At 35.6% G+C, this 22,609-nt stretch overlaps 1 protein-coding gene and 1 long non-coding RNA gene across 2 annotated transcripts in view; both read left to right on the top strand.

Moving 5' to 3' along the window:
• Positions 1-22,609, top strand: part of Zswim6 (zinc finger SWIM-type containing 6) — a 191,178-nt gene that overhangs the window by 41,897 nt on the left and 126,672 nt on the right. The window lies entirely within an intron of this gene.
• LOC141424196 (uncharacterized) overlaps positions 1-22,609 on the top strand; it is a 52,790-nt gene extending 30,181 nt beyond the window's left edge. The window contains exon 2 of the long non-coding RNA XR_012449164.1: positions 1-22,609. This exon is cut by the window's left edge and continues 9,776 nt beyond it. This is a non-coding gene — a long non-coding RNA (uncharacterized lncRNA).

Raw genomic sequence — 22,609 nt, 5'->3', positions numbered from 1 at the left:
TTTCTTGGTATCTTTTAAATAAATCCTGTCTCATCATCACTACTGCCACTATTCTAAGTTCAGCATCGTGGTTTGTTGCAGTAATGTGCTGCACTACAACTAAACTATCCTCTATGCTGCAACTCAGTGATCTTTTAAAAGCATTTATGATCATGTTCTTTTCTGTGTTTAAGAAATCCATTCTTAAGGCCAAATTCTAAAATTCTCTAGCTCTGCCTGTGTTAATCTCATATCTTACTTTTACTGTTCATCAAAGAACATGATTCTCTTTTTGATAGCTAAGATTTTTAGTGGTAAAATTAAAGGATGTAGAAGAAACGAATGTTTTGGTTTTAAAATACTGCTTATAAAAATGATTGTTCTTTGGGGTGGGGTGTAGCGCAGTGGTAGAGCACTTGCTTAAATGTGAGGCTCTGGATTTCGTTCCCAGCATTGTTAAAAAAAAAAAGAAAACAAAAAGATTGTTCTTAATATTTATGTATTCTTTTGTATGTAGAAAGGTTAGTGTATGATCATTTTTGTTGAAGTGTTTATAAACTAAAATGTAAAGTAATGTTTCTCTACGTGTTTTGCTCCCCACCCATCATTCCATTTGCTTTCATTTATAGGATAATGAAAAATATTATACATGTGGTAATAATTCAGTAGGAGTATTAGAATAGAATACACATGACTTTTCAATTTGGAGTTTCCTTTGAATAAAAAACTAGGAAATAATCCATAGAATAAACCATTATGAACGAGTAGTAATGTTTAGGAAAATGATTGCTTAGAATCTGTCAAGATCTCTGTAGAGAGATCTTTTTAAATTCTTAATGCCTGTGTTTCTAGCTGCCATGTTAAGAAAACCCATGGTGACTATAAAATTGTTTTCTCTGTATACTTAATTTGTGGATGAACTCAGGGACTATGCTATTTTAGCACTGTTTTTGACATTTACACGTTTTTTCATACAACCCTTCTAGACATAAGGAAGGCTAATGCTAAACACTATTATTACCTTTGAGGCAGACTTTCATCTTGTGATTGGTGACATACAAATAGGAAATATGAATGCTGTAGTTAAGGCAAGGATCACATCACTTGTAACTTGGTACAAAAATTGCCTAATATCAGGGTTGTTTCTTGAAGGTAAATAACTCCCTAAAATTGTAAGTTAGAAGTAACCCCAATAAGGACTCTTTTTTTTAGCTTGACATACTAATACTATATAGAAATGACCATATGATAATAGGAACACTATGGAAAAGAAGAATAGTGAGTGATAGAACCAACTTTATAAGATATTTAAAATATTAAACTATAATAATTAAAACTTGATGAAGGCATATATATGGATGTACTTATCAATGAAGTAAAATATGAAGACTGGAAAGAGACCCCAAAACACAGTGGCATCTGAAATCAGTGATGAAATTTACTTGGTAAATATAGGTGGACATCTGGAAGAAAACATAGTTGGATCTGTAATTTATACCTCCACCAGAATGAATTTTAAATGGAATCAGACTTTATAATGCAAATGCACAAAAGAAATAGAGCTAAATCAGGGAGAATTTTTTTTTTCATAACTTAGGATTTTTAACCTAAAAACCTTGAAGCAGTAGTAGAAAAAGATTCATAAGTTAGACTGCATAAAAGAACCCCCACATTTCTGCACAGCAAAAAACTACCACAAGCAAAGTTAAAAAAAAAATAAAACATTTACAACTCATCAGGGATAATGAACAAATTTCCTTAATATATGATAATTGCTACAAATCACTAAGAAAGAGACCCTAACAATTCAGGAAAGTGGAGATAAGCACTCATGCATTGCTGGTGGGACTGTAATAGTTTTCATGGAGGATAATTTCATAGAATTCATCAGAAGCATGCATGTACCTATTTGACTCAACAGTTCTGCATCCCAAATTTTATGCTAAATGGGAATGAAGTATGCATAAGTTTGTAGAAGCATTGTTTATAGTAGCAAAACATTGGAAACAACCTACCTACATTATAAAAGATATCAAATATTGTACATCCAAGATGAAATACTATACAGTTATAAAAAAGAATGAGGAAATTACTGATACAGAGTGAAATAAAATGTTTTATTACATAAAAAACAGCAATGTGTAGAATAGTATGTGATATGCTGCCGTTTGAGAAAGGAGAACAAAAATGTGTCTTCTATGTGCATGCATTATCTTTGAAAGGATTCACAAGAAAATGATAACCTTAAGTTGCCTTGAGAAGGACTGGGGCGGGGGCAAGGATATTCTTTTATATCCTTGAAATTTTCTAGTTTCAAGCCATAATATTAAAATTTAAAAGATGAGTAAAGGATAGTTTAGAAGTCAACATTATATCTTCACTTCATTAATTCAAAAAAATATTTAACTACAGGGTCAAGGCTAGACTTTGTGAAGAGAATTCTTTTTCTGTCGGAGTGATCTTTTTGATTAGTGAAGTGTATTTTATTCCCTCTCTTTTCCTTTCAATCTTTTTGGTGTGAACACTGTCATCTTAAAAGTATAGTGATTTACTTGTGGTCCAGTAGTCCATTGCCTTTTACAGTTTCGTTTTTCCAAAGGGTTCTTTGGCTACTTTGAGTTGATGAGTGAATACAAAGAATTTAATACCACAGACAAGCAAAGTCCCCTTTTACAGTACAAATTGGTAAATACCTCTTTCAGGGATTTTAAATTTCTGTTGTTTTTTATCTTGTGAGTGGGGCCTTTCATGAGGAAAAAACTTGTATTTCCATTAACAGCAAGTGAAAACTAGAACAAAGCAGAATGAAACTTTCTGTACAATACCTTTCCAAAAGAACAAATACCTCCCTCCAAAAATTTTTCTACTCTGTTGTGTACTAAATCTGAAAGTATGCTTAGCCATATCATGATTTTATTAGCCTGTCCATCTCCTAAGGTAGGTAGGATATTCAGTTACTGGCATTCAAAAGAAACCTAAGGAATTTTAGCAATGCAAATACTAAATTCTATCTGATAGACAGTAAAATGTGAGGCCTATTTGTCTGATATTTTAAATGAGAAAATGGCTTTGCCTATCCTTTATGACTCTGAATAGCCTTGGAACTATTTTGTTCTGCTTATAAATAACTCTTATCTTCATCATAGGTTGTTGTATAGCTTTAAAGTATTCTTAGGATTGGAGGTCGGTAAATACTTTCTTATAGTATTGTAGTCCTGAATGTTTTCCTAACAATTAGCTTCTTTAGATTGGTTTTCTCACAAGATTTACAGTATTATAATATTCATTCATCATTCTTACTACTTCAAAATCTTGACAAAACTGAGTGCACTGAGTATATTACACCAGGGTGAGCATCCATGAACAATCTCTGAGCCTTTCTGTGTGTCAAGTCAGGAAGTGGAGGTGCCAGAAATTGTAATCCAGATAGAATTGTCTGGCACACAGTAGGTACTTAAGAAATATTGTGTATTGGAAAATATTGACCAGAGCCAAGGGAGATTATATTTATGTGCACTGACCATTAATTCTTCTTCAGTGATGACTTTTGTTCTATGTGGTTTTTGTGCCAGCAGTTACCAACATCTGGTTTAGAATTGTTATTGCAAGCAAAACCTTGTTCAAGTGTTTGCAAATACTCTTCCTTATAATATCTAATAGATTCATTTGTAGAATGAATCATTCTAGGACGTATTTTTAAAGAATACCATTGCAAATTACTTTTTAAAATGAGAATCATCTTTAGTTTTTTTCTTGTGTGTGTAACTATATTGAATTTACTTAGGGCAAGGTTCGCCTGTCCTGGACAGTGAACTCAGAGTGAATAACAGGCTGCATGTCATAGCTTCATCTTAGAGTGTGAAGAAAGCTACATCCATGCCTCAGTGGTAAGCAGTTGTTTGTACATCAAGTGTATTTATGGCATAATGATATTTTGTATTCATCCTATATATCTTATATATGATATAGTGTTGCATATTATAATTCATGTTATTAATCTGTTGTGCCTAGTTTATAAATTAAATCTTATTACAGATATCTATGCATAGGAAAAAATACAGTACATTTAAGGTTTGCTGCTATACATGGTGTCAGATATCCAATGTGGGTCTTGGAATGTATCCCCCTCAAATAAGGGGGAACTACAAGTTTTTTTTTTTTTTTTCCTGATCTGTGACATTCAGCCACTTGGTTGTGGAAAACATGTAGGATAGTACCTCTTTGATCATCTGAGTGGTATATTTTTCCCTGTTCAGCTGGAACTTCATATAGTCAACCTTTTGAATGCTATGAGAAGGGCTATTTTTCCTTGTAGTAACAGGCATTCATGCAGTGTGAAGTGAATGGATCCTTCTATCTCAGTGCATTATGCAGTAGTTTACTATTTCGATAAATGTAACACAATCTACTCAAAACAAACATAAAATTTACAGGGCTTTTCACATGGAAGAGGAATGTGGATATCTTTCTTGGTAAAACAGGTGAAGTTTGTTGTAGCTAGCATGTGTTGTACTGGTAAAGGTCCACCTGCTAAACTTCTTGTTCTTTGTTGAGGGATGGATAGGAGAGTGATAGAGTCGTGTAAAGAAAATAAGAACTGAAAAGCAGGCCAAACACTGGTCCTTTCCACATGAATGCCACCAAGGACTAAGCGTCATGTTCATGTGATAGACAAATGTGGCTGGTTGTGGCTGGTCCTTTGTGCTCTCTAATGCTCATTCTTTCTCTTTCCACACACAGCTTTCAGTCACTGGTGATAAAATACCCAGAATTTACATTTTTATATTTTGGAGTGAAAGAGATAATCCTTTCCATTTCAATTTTCTATGAGAATTTTCTCAAAGGAATTATGGGAGTATCCTTATTGCACCTTGCTTTGGCACTCATATCAACTTTGATAATCTTGAGAGATGGGTTTTTATTTATGATCTGGGACTCATCTAGAGTTACAAAGCAATCAGTAACAAAATTAATTGGACTCTAATGGTGCCCATATTCACTTTTTTATTTTGAGGAGTTTCTTTAGTTACTTAAAATTGTTAAACCATACAGTAGTAAAATTAGGAAGCCTATGTATAGAAAGAAAAACGTTGGTTTCTGGGTGGGTAGGGATGTAGGTAGGAAATCCAGGGAGATAATTTGCAATGAATTAATACGCAAGGGGTTCACAGAATCATGAAATGAAGGATAAACTTAGTTGTAAATAGTTATGTTAGTATCACATGGAAATAACAAACTCAGTATAATTTTCTTTAACCTTGAAACATCTTTCCAGATGAAGTTTCTCTAAAGATAAGGAACCTGTTCTTAACTTGAAAGTAGTACAGCAGATGCAGGAAGTCCAAAAGTCTGGACATGCAGGGAAATATAATTGAGCAAGTTTTGAAAATATATCGTACGTATTATTTCAAAATGTCCTGTTTTTGAGTTTTTAGATACCCTATATTTTGCCTCTGTTTAGGACTTCTTTTCAAGTTGCAGGCATATTAATAAAATAACTTTGTATGGACAACAAAGACTGGGCAGCTGGCAAGCAGCCCCTTCCTTATTGGAATAAAAGATCTGGGCAGTTTGGAGGTAGGAAGATAATGAAAGGCAGGTGATCAGAGTGGATAATGGAATGGCTGCCTGGGTTTCTCTTTTCACCCCAGAAGCTGACTGTGGTTGCAAATTAAGTCTTGTTTTGAGGGAATGAAGACCTGTGAAAGGTTGATGACTCTAGCATAACAACATTTTTTAACATTTCCCGTTTTAGTCTGATACCTAATGATGGGATTTTCCCCCTCATATATATTAATGCATTTTTGGATGTTTAAAATACCTTATTTAGAAAAATGGGAAGAAATAATACTAGTCAGTGAAGAAAACTACTATGTTGCTGACACCTAGAATGACCTGTTAGATAAAATGTTGCTTTTTGCTAAGATATAGAATCTCTGATATTTATTGATAAGAAGTCTTCCAAAATGAATAAAAGTGTTTAGAACAAGCATGGTAGTGGAAAGTGTATTTAGCCTTGTGAGTCTGAGCAGAGAAGAAAGAAGATTCACAAAAGATGTGGTAATACCATCACCCTCATAAAAATCTGTGACTAGTCGCTTTAATCCTGTATGGTTGAATCTGGATTCATGAGATTACAGGGTTTAGAAAATGTTGAGATTGACAGGTGATCAATTTGTTACAGTTAGGATATTATTTCTTTTTCCTGGGATGAAACTCAGGTGCTGGTGAAGTGACTTTGAATTTAGATGGAATACTGGAATTTTTGTTTTGTCCCCAAAACTGGTTAAATAAATTTTAGATTTATAGGATCACATGTAAATGGCTTTTTCATATTTTTAATACTTTGCCCATACAACCTGTAAAAATCTTAGGAGGAAACTCCTGCAATCCCAGTCTTAGACTAAGTGGTTTAATAGTCCTTTCCATCTCATAAGGTGCAGTGCAGTCTCTCATCCCAGATGGTAAAATGCCATAGACATGGACAGCACATTTATTACTTTTTAGTGATGTTTGGTATAGTCTGTTCAAGAAGGCAGTTAAACTCTTTGAGAAGGATTTTCATTAAAAGTGGTAAAAGAGAAACATTTTAGTGTTTAAAAGAATCCTCCCAAGCTAGTGTGTACAGCTGGGTTGCCAGGAAATGCTCAACTCCCTTTTGAGTTTAAACTACTTTTGTAGATCCCAATAGTTAATGATTAACTATTTCAGGGCAGCATGATGATAATAATGAAGAACATCAGATTTGACAGAACGCTTCATTTGTAGTTAGGCAGACCTGACTTCGGATTCTGGTTTTATAGCCCTTACTCCCTTGTGACCTAGGGTAAATCATTTAACTCTTCTGGGCCTCAGTTGCTTTAATTGAGATAATTTATGCCTAGTAGCTAGGCTGTTCATAGGCATTCTATCAAATGTCCTTTTCTCTCTTACTGTTTTATGATGGAATGAACATGTTCTGTACAGTACATATTATCTTGTAGCTAAGCTCCTCCATTGAAAGTCCACCTGAAATTCAGTTCTTTTGGGAGCCTCCCCACAGCCCTTGTGCTCTAGGGGCAGAGGTGTTGTATAATCCTGGTAGTCATGGTGCTCTTGTTCACTTGTCTGATTTTTAAGAAGCAGCTATCTAGCTTTGTGTCATTTGAATATTGAGAAATACAGATTGTTGGTACCTGATTAGATTTGTTTTATGGCCAGCTTTGGATGGGGAATTTCCAGTGGGGGTTCTTGTGTAGACTCAAGGGAGAGTCTTCTCAATAGCCATACTTCTTGGATGGCCACTGGTAGGCAAAAGAGATAATGGGAACAGTGGCACTGTTGCCCAGCAATTCATTGCTAAAGATAGGAAATATATGAGACCGAGTCTGCATTTGTCTTTTATACATTACTAATTGGGAACACATTTTTATGCTTTGAAGTTGTGAAAAGCTCTCCTGCCTGCATTCCAAGTTGATTTTTTTCTGCCCTGGGTATGCCATTTATTTAGAGTACTACATCAGGGAAACACAGACCTTGGTGAGACCTTTGGTTTATCCCTTGTGCATCAGTACACATTTCTCTTCCTGCTGCTGAGTGATTTGCCTTTGCCTTTGTGCCTCGGCAGGTTTTTTTTTCCCCTCTGTGTTTAAACAATAATTAATAAATACTTCCTCTAGATGAGCTGTGGCTATTTTACATGGATTGGTGATTGTAAAACATTTCTGAGCAGGTGTGGAGCAATGAATAGTTTTTAATTTCATTTTTTTTTTTGGTTAACTTTGTTTTCTAAACTCTTCTGCAACAAATGGTGAAACTCCATGTCCACATTCCTTTTTTTTTCAGTCAATAGTTAATGGTTTTTCCATACTTCCCAGCTGCTTATCATGGGCACAGCTGACAAAACCAGAAGAGCTTTTCCAGTAAGGTGAGCTAAGCTGGCATTTGAGTAGGACAAAGGGCTTTGGTAGAATTAGGGCTTTGACAAAGTGAACAAATGTAAAGGCAGCTGGAAACTTGAGTGTTGCTAATCAGGAATATATTTTAAGATTCTGAAGTTTCCAAAACATGTGTGTACTTAAGAAAAATAATCCAGCAATTTGTGGGATAATAGATTTTCCTGTTTTAAAATCCCTTTGTGTGGGTTTAAAAATGTTTTTCATACCTTTGAACAGTTTACTTTCTCAAGGAACATTATATTCATTTATTTTTGAGGTTCTTTACCCATACTCTTCTGCCAAATGCCCTCTGTCCAACTCACTCATTTATGGCAGGTACCTTTATCTTTATTTGCTAAGATTCATTTCAAGGGAGCATTTGCCTTTTATTGTTACTTTTTTTGGTGGTATTAGAATTTGAACTCAAGGCCTCATGCTTGCTAAGCAGGCACTCTACCACTTTAACCACTCACTAGCCCTTATTGTTATTTATGATACTGATAAATGGGCACTAGGTAGAGTTCAAAGGGGCTTGTTCTGACTTTTACATTTTTTCTCTGTTGTTGCTTATGTCTGAAAACAGCTTTCTACAGTAGATTGGCTGTGTACTTTTGGGGGAAATCTATACTTTCCAAATCAACAAATGGCTGATATCAGGAATAAGATACAGTAAATCTGCCCCAGCCAAACAGCATAGTTATATATGTTGCCTGAAATCCAGGGTCGCATCCGATATTCCATGTTCTCTTCCCATGCCTCATGCCTCAGACATTTATGGTTATTTTAATTAACCTCCCATGCACCACACAAAATAATAGGATATTTTAAATTCAGAAAATAGAGAAAAAGATAAAATAGCACTTATGTTAAAATTATTTAATAGGAAATACTGCTCTTTGAATTAATTGGGTGCTTGTTACAATCTATACTCTATAGAACTGTAAGGTAAAAGCACTTAACACAACAAACACTCTACAAACGTATATAAAATTAGATGAATTACTGGCTTGTCAAAACTACTCTTTGAAAAACAAAATAAACAACTGACAAAACCATCTTTTCTTCTTTGAAAGATGAAATAGCTCACATTTCAAAACTTTACTTGATAAGCATGGCTCATTGGAAAACCACTAGTAGCTGAATAGCTCTGTCATTCCAAAGTGTCCCTAAGTAAGAAGCATTCTCGATTTACATTGTCTTTTTAAATTGGGATATATTTGGGATGATTTAGAGGTGGTATTCTTGTTCCAGGAGAGTCTCAGTTATACTGCTTTTGATATACCTGCTGGATGATGATGAGAATAGTGATAGAGTGATAGTACAAAGTATCAGGTAATGTTCTAAGGGTTTTTCCTTCTATTAATTTAAAACTTCAATAACTCTGAGGCAAGGAAACAGACGCACAGACATTAAATGAGGTCTCCATGGACATACACAGCTGGTTTTAGTGGCATACAGTGGCTTAAAAAGTCCATTCCCTTAATCTCTTTGCTGTGTAGTGACTGAGAGGCTTTGAGTTTTGGGGGGTTAGAGTTGTGATTTATGGTATTTTGCTACTAGAAAACCTTAAAATGGAAACCCATACTGTTTGTTTACATGAAAATAGGAGCAATTGTGAAATTTGACATTTTAACAAAACTCGTGGAATACTGAACTTGTTTCTTCAGTCATCCAAAAGACTTTGCCTTTAGCCTGTCTTTTGAATCATTTTAGATGAGTGTTTCCTTCTTTGTGGTGACTTACATGATCTCTAAATGCACTTTGGCATACTGGGACCCATTCAGGGAGAAGAAATTATAGAAGAGATTGAAAAATTATGGGCATATCCATCTGTCTGAAATCTTGATCTCTTCCTCTCCTTTTTATTGTTTACCTCAGGGTACATTGTGACATTTACAGAAGTTCTTACAATATATCATTGTTGAATTCACCCCCTCTTTTTTCCCACCTTTGAGGCACTCTTAATGGCTCCTCTGGTCTAGTTGAGCCTCACCTTTCAGGACTTATTTTCATGTACTTGTAGTGAAGTACAAGTACTTTTCTTGCAGCTTTGAGTTCTTTGCAATTTTAGCAGAGAAGCTAGGGAAGTGAAAAAGTCTATAGTGGTTCAAGGAGTAATTGCATTTGGAAACTATCACGTGGAGAAAAAAACAGTTTGAGTCTCAGAATACAACTTTGACAGATTTAAATCCATTTTGTGTCTGTCTCCTCTGTGTCTGTCTTATTGGTCTTCCTGTGCAACTGCCAGTGTTGTCAGTACCAGTTATAGCAGGCCACAGATGTATGTTGATGAGGACATGCTGGGCTGAGGATAATTCCATAGCCTCATGCCATATATGCACTAACCTTGATGTACGAAAAGGTTCATGTAGTTTCTGATCTGGGAACCAAAAAAGCAAGTCTTCTGGCTGATCTGGGGGATTTCTGTAATGAGAACGTGCTGTTAATGACATTTCCTGAGGGCACCTGCAGCATAAGGCAGGATGGAATTTTCCTTTTTTCCATCTCATTTACCACAGGGCTTGCTTTCTGCTTCATCTTCATTCTTCATCTCCTTTCCTTGATTTTTCCAGCCTGCCTGCCAGCATCCAATCTGCTTACCTATCTCTAGAATATCCCACCTTCCCAAAAATATCCAAGGGCAAGTGGTCTGTTATAATGAGAGTGCTTTACCAAATAAGTCCTTTGAAAATTCTTACTCCTATCTGGGCTATATATTTTAACTAAGGAGATTATGGTAGTTAACATAAATTTCTTCATTCCCTTATTCCTTTTATAAGGAGGAAATTTGGAAACAATGTGATATAATGTCTCCTCCCCCCCATGTGAAAATGTTAAGTTCTTATTCCTTTGTCCTTTTGCCTTGAATTTTCCTTTTGTTTTGAAGTGCACCTCAAATGATAAAACGTTTGTGAATGAGTTCTATCAGTTGGGTAGCAATCTCAAAAATATACTTCAAAACTTGAGGAAAGGCTTTTCTTTATTGTCTAGTGGAATTTTATAAGTCTGCTTCATTTTGCATATATTTTCCTTCAAGATTATATTTCCCTCATTTTCTTTTATGCTTTTGTAACAGAATATAATACGTTGGATAAATTATAAAAAATAGAAACTTATTTGACAGCGGATTCCAAGATTGAATTGCTGAAGGCTGAATCTGGTGAGAGCCTTCATGCCTCTTTATAACATGGCAGAAGGGGAAAGCGAAGCATTCATGTGAAGAGAAAGAAATCTGCTGAACTAATCCTTTTTATCAGGAACCCACTCCCATGGTAACTAACTCATTCCTACGATACTGGCATTAATCCATTTATGAAGGCAGAACCCTTGTGACCTAATCACTTCTTAAAGGTCCCATCCCTTAGTGCTGTTACAATATGAATTAAATTTCACTATGAATTTTGGGAGGGGACATTTAAATATCATCACCTTCATCAACTAACATGTCTTTAACACTGACATGTGTTTTAACATTGAACATTTGATAAAGTGCTTCTTCCAAATAGAAATAAGAAACTATTTGAAATTGATAGGATAGTTAGAGCAGTAGGTCAGATACCCTTACATATAAATATTCTTGCCTTCAAAGCTATGTTTTCTAGGAGTGTTGGTGAGTTGGTAGTGACGAGGCTCTAGCTTTCTGCTGATTTTGCTGTTGTAGCAGAAGTTGAAAAACAAAACATGGAATATTCTTTTAAAAATATTTTTTCCTGATTGTATCAAAAACCCATGTTTCTGTAAGGGAATTCAGGTAGTATAGAAAATTGTGAAGAAGTGAAAATCACCGTTACTTGTTTGGTAATACTGGAATTGTCACCATTAATAGTTTGGTAATATGCATGCATGTAATGCCCATGTGTACATGCCAAAGCAAATACATGTGTCACTTTATGATATAATGTTAGTGAAGTTGTATAGCTTCATATACTATTTAGTAGCCTTTATTTTTTAAAAACATTTTCATTAGCATGTATTAGTTGAATGAAGGTTTCATTGTAACATTTCCGTATATGCTTACATGGTCCCTCATCCCTTTTCCCTGCTTAAAATGATTTTGACAGGTTTCTATGTTCTATCTTCATTCAAGTATATAAATATATCCACCATAGTCACTCTCTGCATTCACCCTCCCACTGGAACCTTCCCCCAACAAGACCTGTCTTTCATTATTTAAGTGTATACTTGCGTTTCAAAGATCCACTATGGTATTTCATCAGTAAATATATTGTACTTTAATTAGTCTAACTCCTTCTATTAGTCTAACCTCCTTACCTTTTCTCCCCCACCTCCTATTAATTCAACAACTTTCAGTCCAGTCTTTATTTTTTCACTCAATGCTTTGTTATGGTTTTCTTCTTCTGTCAATGAATATGATCTTCTAACATGGCTGATTGTGTTCCATTTTATACATTCATCATAATCTGTTTCTCAGTACCCTTTTAATAGGTATTTGGTTTATAGTTTTTTACTATTGTGAGCAACTCTGTATATTGGCATATTCATTTTGCCCACTTAAATTTTGGGAGTGAATTTCTACAAGTGGAATTGCTTTTGGAAAATTTTATTTTTAATATAATTATACTTTAACTGTGGTAATATATTGAGAAATGTGTAATTTTGTATAATCAACATTCTCAGAAAATGGATGACTTGCCCCATTAAGCATCTGAACTGTTTTAAATTGAACGTACAGAGCATCAGACTGCTGGACTTTTAAGGGTGTTGTGTGTGTGTATGTTTAATATTTAATCTTCTTTCTTAAAAGTGCTGCTTTTAATCTGCAGAAAGTTTGTAAAACAGATAACCAACCTTACTATATGATGTATAAACTAAAAGCAAGTAGCCTGCAAGTATGTGGAGTTCAGTAGAGGTGGGATAGGAAAGCTGTTGACTGGTGGAATTGTTCCTAGGTAAGGATTTGTTCTAGTTTGAGGAATAATCTGGTCTGCTAGACCAGATTATTTCTGTCAAAGCAGCAATTTACTGATGAATATAGATGATAAGACCATATAGATAAAAGGCAAAGTTTTATGATTAAAAGAAAATTTATCTCTGTCAGGTTGTGGTTCTCTCACCCCAGAAAGTGCTCATGCAGTATCTGCCTCCTCACTCCTCCACTTGACACATTTGCAGTACTTATCCTTGGGAGAGTGTGCTCTTGTCTAAGAGCATGCTTTTTGGGTTGCCAGGCCACTCAGTGTCTTCTCCAGGGCTCTGGCACTCCCTGCCTGAGAAGTTTTCTGGGTTGCTAAGCAATACTGATTCTTCCTTCATTGTTGATTATTTGATTTGCACCAGTACTGGCTGAGTCCTGGGAATGCAAAGCTGACTCAGCACCCTTCCTCATCTTCTTGAAGCTCACTGTGTAGAAAGCAAGATAGCTTCAAAGAATGTAGTTTGATTGACAACACATTAGGTGCTTTCCAGGTGGTGTGTATGATGGGGGAGTTAACTACTGGTTCTTCTTTGGGACCTCTGGAAACTTCCAAAAGAGAAGAGGAAAATTAGACCCAATAGTGACAAATAAGAGGCGTTGGCTGTGTGTGGGGGTGGGTGGGAGGTAAAGGGGTAAGGGATATTGGAAGGGGCTGAATGGACCAAAGTAAAGTACACCCACAGTGGGTATACATTGAGACACCCCTTTGAACATCAACTTAAATATTAATAATGAAAACAAGGACTATAAAATAGGTACAGTGTGGGGGGGGGTGAAAGAAGGAAATTAAGGTGATGATATATGGCAGATAGACTTCATATAGCTATATGGAACAGGATTAAGAAACCTCTTAAAATTGCTTTAAGTGGGGTGAGGAGGGGGCTAAGGGGGAAAGAAGATGGGGATAATGTAAATATTGTACGATGTAAGTCTAATCTGAATTGTCACTACGAATCCCCCCTATATAATGAATATATCCTAATCAAAAAAAAAAATGGGCAAGTACCATTAGGAGACAGAGAGGAGAGGTGGTTGGCCAGAAGATGACATAAGGAAAGACATTTTAGGCAGCAAGTAAGGCTTGTACAATGTGTAGAGGTGTTAAAACAGTTACCTCCTTTTTATAATTCAGATTATTCTGCACAGCTTCCAAGGCTGATACTGAATGTTGACTGCTAGGGTCCTGGTATTCTCCCTAGAGGAGAGTGGTGGCAGGACAGAGATAGGGTAGAGGCAGGCTAGACTATGGTGGACCTTATGTGCCATGATGAGAGTTAAGACTTGATCCTTTGGGACAATGGAATGCCATCTTGAGGCTTTAATTAGCTTGCCTTGATTTATTGGCACAATCATGATGAGCCAAATGAAAGCCTGTTGTGCTTATTTCAGGGAGTGATAAAATCCCATTTATGAGTTAGGGAATGTGCTAAGCATTAGTACCAGAGGGTGTACATTTATACTGTGACTTCTCCTGTTAGCAGTGCTGTCACAGCCTGGAAAGTGAGCAGAAAGAATGCTTTAATAAAGGAGTTACCATTTCAGATGGGTTATGCAACTTCCCAGGGCTGAGGAGACTTTTCTGCAGGTAATTCACTCTAATAAAGGAGTACATGTATAGGGGACTCTTCAGTGGAGTGTCCTTCCACAGACATGCCCAGGACAGGACAGATAGCAGGCTATGTAAATTGAGAGCAGTCTTTGTGTAGTGTAAGAGGCCACTTGCCGTGCATTGATTTTTTTCCATTCATACATACACACAGATTTGGATCTGTCAAGGTGTTATCTTTGGATACTGAATTAAGCAATACCAGAATTAAGATAAAAAAAATTAGTGGCTTAACTGCTTAAGTGGGCACAGGGCTAGACACATGGTGATAGTTTAGTAAATACTAAATTGATTTTCTTAAAACCTGACTTTAAAACAAAAGAAAGGCTGGGAGTGTAGCTCAAGTGGTAAAGCACCTGCCTAGCAAGCACAAGGCCCTGAGTTCAAACCTCTAATACTGCCCAAAACAAACAAAACCAAAATAGATTTTGTAAGTTGAAAAATACTTGGTTAAAAAATTCCATATCTTTTTGATGTATCAGGAGAGATTGAGATTTAGAATTTCTAATTTATAAATTAAGGCATTCACTTGACCTTTTAAGCAAAGTTTTATAAGTAAGACAAAGTAGGTTATGAACTATATTAGTAACCTGATATTAAAGTGCTCTCAGTGAATTTATTTCTCTATAAAATTGTTCAGATGGAGTAAAGAAAATTGCTTTATTTAGTGGTGGGGGGGTCAATGGGCTGTTGACTTTGTCTTATTAAGCTCTACAAAATGTTTTGAGGGGGATTGATTTTAGACATGTAAATCAGTACATTGTTTAGAAACTAAAGAATCTGGAAAGTTTGTGTTTCTTTAAATGTCTACAAATATTCTGAGGTCAGAAGGTGCAGTCTTATATTTGTAAGCAGATATGATCTTAGGCAGGGTACACTAGAAGTCTGGGCTTGGTTTCCACTTGCATTTCTACCATATCTAGCTGTGTGTGTTTTGGATGTACGGATGTTCTTCTACTTACAATGCCCCAGGAAACCATCATAAGTTGTAAAAAGTAATTTAAAAATGCATTTATTACATCTAACTTACCAAACATCACAGCTTAGCCACACAGTACATTGCAGTGCCTGTTCTTTACTCTAATGATCTTATGGCTGCCTGGGAGTTGCTGTTTCCTGCCCAAACTATTGTATTATATATTCCTAGCTAAAAAAAAAGATAAAAACTTAAAGTGTGTTTTCTACTGAATGGCTGTCATCTTTCCACCATTGTAGAGTTGAAAAGTTATTAAGTACAGCCATCTTAAAGAATGTCTATGATTTATCTCCATCACCTTATGTTCCTCATTTATAAAATTATCTCAGCAACACTTTGCTTTTCTGACCTTACAGGTTTATTTTAAAAATTGAATGTTTTCATTCAAATATGAATGAAACATTTTATTTAGCTTGCAAAATGCTATAACAAATATAAAAATTTTTTTAGTAATATGTTTTAGTGTAATGTTTAAATTAAATTGGTTTGGCCTACATAGCTTAAAGAGTGGGAAGTCGAAACCTACATTTATAAATATTCATTTTAAAATTTAGGTTCAGGGTGGGGTCAGGGAGGATTTTAATGAGCCAGTCTTCTAATGTCTTCCAAATACTCCTTATTAAATTGCTTAACTGGAAATAGTTAATCTCTTAGTAGTAGTATAAGCACAATACCCATAAATTTGTTTGTCCTTACAGAGTTTAAAACTTGTTTCCAGTTTATAGGCTAAGGAACTGCTTCTCAGAGAGAGTAATGGTTACCTATGATTGTCTCAATAGTGAGTTGTGAAGGAATTACAACCCAGGTCTTCTGACCTGTTGCTTTTTGTCAGTGTCTGCCTGAGTTTGTAGTATGAAATAAATAAGCTATTTGGTTTTAGATATTTAGAGTCAATCTAAAAAAACTCATTAAATTAGCTCAAAATGTATGCCCCTCCAAAAGAAGCATTATCTCAGTTATATATGATATGTATCTTTAAACATCTTACAAAAATGTGTTTGTATAGATCAATAATCAAAATGATTTAAATTTAAATACATTGAGTTTACCACTAACAAATTTGATCTTAATCAAATTCACCCTGAGTATTTTATTTGGGAGTCAGCCTGACTTAATCTTTATCTCACAAGAAAAATGGCAGTTTGTTTTTGTTGGTCTGTGTGTGCCATGAGGGCTTAGCCTTGCAGTGGAATCCTCCAGGGACTTTGACTTGTGCAACCCATTAGTGACAGGCTGTTGTGAGGTGACTTCTGTAAGGGACACAGAGTCTTTGTTACCTGTTTACTTACTAAATGCAAGTGTAGAGAATAAACTCTATAGTCCAAATCCACTTAATACACATTGAGAGTGAAAAGAGGAGTTTGATCCCACTCACTGTCTAGCACAAAAATAAATTTAACCCATTATTATCATAACTACTCAAGGCTTCCCAACTTACCTTTGCTTGTCTATACTTAAGTCCTTCTTGCTACCATTTAAGCCTCTGATTACAAAGCAGTGTCTCAGCACTATTTCAGACCATAATACCTCTTATGTCTGTGAAACTTATGAGTGAACCCATCCTTTGCTCTGGTACCCATTGTTGATTAGACCTTTACTGTGTTAATCTCCTTGAGCAACTCAGCAGGTAGCATTGTATAGTGGTTAAGATTTTGAGGTTTGGGGTTGTAGGTTTGAATCCTGATTCTAACATTTAATAGCTTTTGACCTTGGACAGTAACTTTTATCTCTTGGAACCTTGCTTTCTTTACCTGTAAAATGGGGATAATATATTTACCTTAATTAACATGCTTATAGAGTGCCTAGCACAATATCTGGTATCTGGTAAGCACCAACAAAGATTCATTAAAATTATTACTTTTATAATTAAAGCAAGCATTGTGTGATTTCAATTCTGAGAGCAATTTGTGTACTGGTGTCAGCAGAGTGTTTATTAGAAAAGGAAAGATGACTGAGTTTGTGGCTGAATAATAGTTGTCTATGGCTGCCATAAGAGATAAGTAAACACTGTTAATTTACGTAAAAATGCATTTTGATTAAAAGCACTGAGTTTGTCTGGTTACAGATTAAACCTTATTATATGTGACCGGGTTGAGAAAATTCTGACATTGGCAATCCAGTTTCTCTTGCCCTTTCTTTGCAGGTGCAGAGCCCATCTCTCTGTCTTTTTGACAGAGGGGAAAAATTAAGATCCTCTTTTGCCTTTTCCCAGGATCTGTCAGCCCTTACTGATTTGGGTGAAAGGTTCAAGTACTTTGAAGCATTGTTTTGCACAGAAATCTATGGGCCTGAACCCTCTGGTTGCAAACCTTAGAGATGACTTCTTAGAGGAGGAAGCATGTACAGTATCAGCAGGATTAGGGGTGGTGTTTCTTAGGGTATTTGTGTAACTTTGGAAAGAACTGAAACTTACAGAAAGAATGGAAAAAAAAAAATCTTCTGTCCTAAACAAGGTGATTGGTTCTTCATGATTCCTATTTTCCAAGACTGAATTAGCTCTTAGGAAGAGAATGCTTCCTTTGTGGGTGAGGATCAGAGTGGCCTGATACTTGGGGTGAAAAGATGGGACAGAATTAAAAAGCACAGATCTAGGAGTCCAGAAAACTGGTGCTGGCTTTGCTGTTTTATGATTATGATATCTGAGCAAGGCAATTCCCTGGTGTGGCTTCAGTTTTATCACCTTTATACTCAGTGTTTGTACCTGACTGTTAGGAGTTATGGAATCAGAGGGTTAGAAGTAGTTTTATGTAACTTTTAAGATTATAGATACCACATTGAAAGCATCCCTTGTAAGTTATTTTGTCTTCACTTGTCTATCTTGTTCAGTCTTTGCTTCTGTTTGAGAGGGAGAACACTTGGTTTTCAAGGTAGTTTTAAGCATCTTACTATTAGGTAGCTTTTCATGTTGTATAGATTCTTGCCCTCTTCTAGTCCTAATCGTATCTTTTCTATGTCTTATGTAACATATCTTCAGATACTGAACAAGGGTTATGTCTGTTCATCCCCAGGTTTTGCTGCCAAAGCTCTGTCTATCCCTCTATGATGTGATTTCAGACTATGCACAATCATGGTAGCTTTTCTGAAATAGTCCAGCTTAATGTTCATTGCTCCTTTTAAAACATGGCTCTCGAAAAAGTATACGGTGCTTCAGATAAGTTGCAACCATCACAGAAAGCTAAGAAAGTTTAAAAACTATAATTTCATCATATAGCCCAAGTTAATTTTTTTTTAAAGACAGCATCTCATAACATCTCTGTTGTCTTTCACATTAATTGCTAATAAGCAAGGCCTTATATTATAAGATGAGCAGCTTATGGTTTTAGTCCCTGTGGAGTATTTTATATTTATCTTTCTCTTTGTCGGTTATTTTATATTTATTACTTATTCTGGCCTCTGAATTTCTGCATTTTCCACCTCCCCTGGGTATTAGCAAGCCCCTCAGGTGATTGTCTCTTCACTCTTACTGATTGTGCCTTTGAGACCATCCCAAGTGGTTAATGAAATGTTTTGGGCAAAGTCAAGTAGAGGGCTCTTATGTCAGATTGCTGGGCTCTTTATGCAATTTTTATATTTGACCTGGGAGGGATAGTGGGGAATCCCTGGCAGTGGTTTTAGGGTCCTCCTGGAAACCTATGTTTAGTGATAGTTGTATGTAATTTACCTTGGCTTGAAGTTTTGAGCTCAGTTTTCTCATTAATTTATTATCTTCTCTCTTGAAATTCTATTTGTTTTGATTTCTGTCTATATTAGGACTACTGGTGCTAGCTCCCCCATCCCCCATTACTGTGTTCTATTTACTTGGTTTAGTGGTCTGTAGTAACATTGCCCCTTAGACTGCATTCACAGTCTCCATGATTTCCAGAACTCTGGGATGCCTAATACAGAGTGTTAAATGGGGCTTGGTGAGCCCCTTCTCTTAAGTTAATAAGAATTCCAGAGGCATCACTATAAATAATACCAAAGTCTTCCAAGGGACTGTAACCTGAGACAGTGTAAATGTATTTGGGGGGACAAAAAGTTGAAATTAGTAAGGAGAAATATACTGAGGTCTTATTTTAGATATTCTGATGAATATTTGAAATGTGTTGAAAAAGTACCTTTTAGAAACAGGAAGTATAGATACTGATGAGGTAAGTTAAAATCCAAATGGAATCTACCTTGCAAATAGCTAGTAGAAATTAGCATGTAATGTGATAATGCCATATCAGAAATACTCCATGTCATAGTTTGACTCAGAGATAATAAAGTAGGCTACATCTGCATAGTTTGTATTTTATAACTTATTCTTTGAAATAGGATTTCCTTAGTGCATCAATCTGTATGACCTTTTCCTAGTTTGATGTATTACAGAAGTAGCTTTAGCATAAATATTTTCAAAATAATATCACTGCTCAAGTTATCTATTAAGTCATCTATTTTATCTATCAGAAAATTAGTCTCATCTCTCCTGCTGCCACTTCTTTTGTCCTTCCTCCTTTTCCTCTCTCCCCAAGTTCATGACTATTTGTATGCTTAAGCATGCATCTACACAGATATCCGTTCTTTTTTTTTCCTTCCCCCATTCCAGCTGCAGGGGTAAAAGGAAAAAAAAAAAAATCCAGAAGTCTTAAAGATGGCACAAAATTCAAGGATTTATTTCCTGTCATTTTATTACTTTTAAAATATCCCTTATGGAATATGTGCATCCTAAGTTGTATAGCAGTAGGTAAATATTTCTGTGGTTGGGGTACTCTTTAGTGTAAAGTATCAAGCAGTATTAGAGTACACTATTCAATTAAAAGAGGAGTGTGAGGAGTAGAAAAGATGACTATAACAATTATATTTTGGGGGATGGATTTACTGGTGGGAATGACTTTTCAGATGAATCCATAAATGCTTGAAATTTTAACTTAATAGCAAAAGCTAGATCATTTAACAATACAATGAAATTTTGTTATATCACTCAGTATAATTGGAATTTTATTATAGTTATATTTATCTCCCAACTATATAAAACTTTTATCACTTGAAGTGTAGAATTAAGGTAAAGATTTTACAACATGGATTCTAGTGAGTCTACCTTTTTTTTCCCCCCATTAAGAGAACAGGAAGCTCTCCAAATGGTGTCTTAAAAGACTTTCTTCAGAGAACAGGGCATTGTATGGTTTCTGAATTATAGTGCTTTTGGACTGTATGTAGAAAACTGAATTCTAGTGGAATTAAATTTTGTTACACAAAGTTTTTTACCTTAAAGTTTCAGTATTCAGTTGCATCTAAATTAGGAAATTCTGTTATCCACATAACTATTATTTTGTCTTTTTGTGAATATTTAGAATTTACATTGTTGGGCATAATGTCTAATTTATATTTTGTTATATGTACAGTTGAGCCTTATATCTAAATGAATGAAAAATAACTTTATTTTTGGATATGCTATAATTGGGCAGCATTAATCAGTAATGATTTCTAATACTCTTATGAGGGGGGTCCCTGGAGATAACAGAAACGAGCAAATTAGTTGTAAAAATCTCTGCTTTTATGTTGTACCATTTAGGTAATATGGGGGAAAATACATGAATCTAACTCTGGATCCCATGATAAAATTAGGGGAGTAAATTGTGTGTTGTGTCAGGAATAACGTGCTGTTGACAAATGATATCACTTGCCAAGTTTATATGCCTGAGTTAGAAGAAACAAAAGATTTCATACTTAATGGAAGACACATGCCTTTGATACCTTTCTTGATTGGTAACTCTTTCTAGAACTTGAATACTTTATCTTGAAACCATCAGCAGGATTTATTTTTTAAAATCCATCTAGTTAAGGAAGTCATTTAAGACTTCTTTGGGCCATAATTTTTATATTACCCAAAGCCTTGATACTTAGGGTTTAGAACTCCTTTTAGGTTGTTAAAGCCAAATTGTTTAGAAAAATAAAACTAAAATGTAAAAGATGGCCTAGGGTTTCTAAACCATGTGACCTGTGGTCAGTCCCATTCCTCTTAATAAAAAGCAGAGATTCATTGTAAATAGGAAAATTCTAATTCATATTCAGCTAGCAGCTTTAGACTTTCACAGACTAACAAGTATTGGGCCCTATAGCTCCTTTATTTCTCGCATGGGTGCTTCATTACATGGAGGCCAAGGAAGAAGAAACCAGGGAAAAGGAACACTTTGTTTTCAGTCTTAGAAAGTACACTTGGGAAAGAAAAGAGAATCTTTTGAATAAAACCAGAAGGGAAAACATGCATGTAAACAAGATTCTGGAATTGTACAAAATAATGCCTGCTTGGATTATTTGGGAGTTGAAAACGTTTTTGGCCAGTATAGATTTTTATCATAAAAGGAAGCAGTTTTTAATGCTCAGTCCTTAGTTTTCAATTTTGTGAGCTTCTGGATAATTGATATTTTTGACAGTGAGGAAATTATGTGGAAATTCAGCCCCTGAAGTATAGTTTTGAATATCTCTCCCTGTATTGTTTAACTGTAGTCTTGTCTGCTCAGAGATGAGTTAGGTGACCTCTTGCCAGTCTCTGTAATAGCCATCTTGGGAAGTTTTAAAAAGTATTTCTTATACCACAAGAAAGCTTTCTGATCCCATTTTCATATTTATCAGCTGAACTCTTAAGATGATTGCATTACTTTCCAGTCTTTAGGCAAAGAATGGCATAAATTGAGGCAGATCGAAAACTCAAAGGGCTGCTACCACTTTTTTTTTGTGGCACTGGGGTTTGAACTTAGGGCCTACACCTTGAGCCACTCCACCAGACCTTTTGTTTGTGTTGAGTATTTTCGAGAGAAGATCTTGAGCACTATTCCCCAGGCTGGCTTTGAACCTCGATCCTCCTGATGCCTTCTGAGAAGCTAGAGTTACAGGCGTGTGCCACCAACGCCCAGAACCACTCTCTTAAAGTTCATATTTATCTCCAGCCTCCTCTAATATTTGGCCATCCCCACAAAGGGAACTGTTATCTGTTTTGTTCTCCTTGGTTTGGATTTGTTGAAGAATTTATGGTAAAGGTGGGTAGATGGGTTTTAAGGAGAAAACAAGGGCTACAAGGGTGGCCATTACTTCTGCAGCTCTTACTAGTACTGTTTTTTTCCTCCAGTTGCTGCCTCTTCTTTTTCGTGTGTGTGTGTGTGTGTGTGTGTGTGTGTGTGTGTGAGAGAGAGAGAGAGAGAGAGAGAGAGAGAGAGAGAGAGAGAGAGAGAGAGAGA

The sequence above is a fragment of the Castor canadensis genome, chromosome 6 (genome assembly GCF_047511655.1).
Source record: "Castor canadensis chromosome 6, mCasCan1.hap1v2, whole genome shotgun sequence".
Lineage (NCBI taxonomy): Eukaryota > Metazoa > Chordata > Mammalia > Rodentia > Castoridae > Castor > Castor canadensis.
Note: the sequence above shows the minus strand (reverse complement) of the source record. Positions and strands in the feature narration are given on the sequence as shown.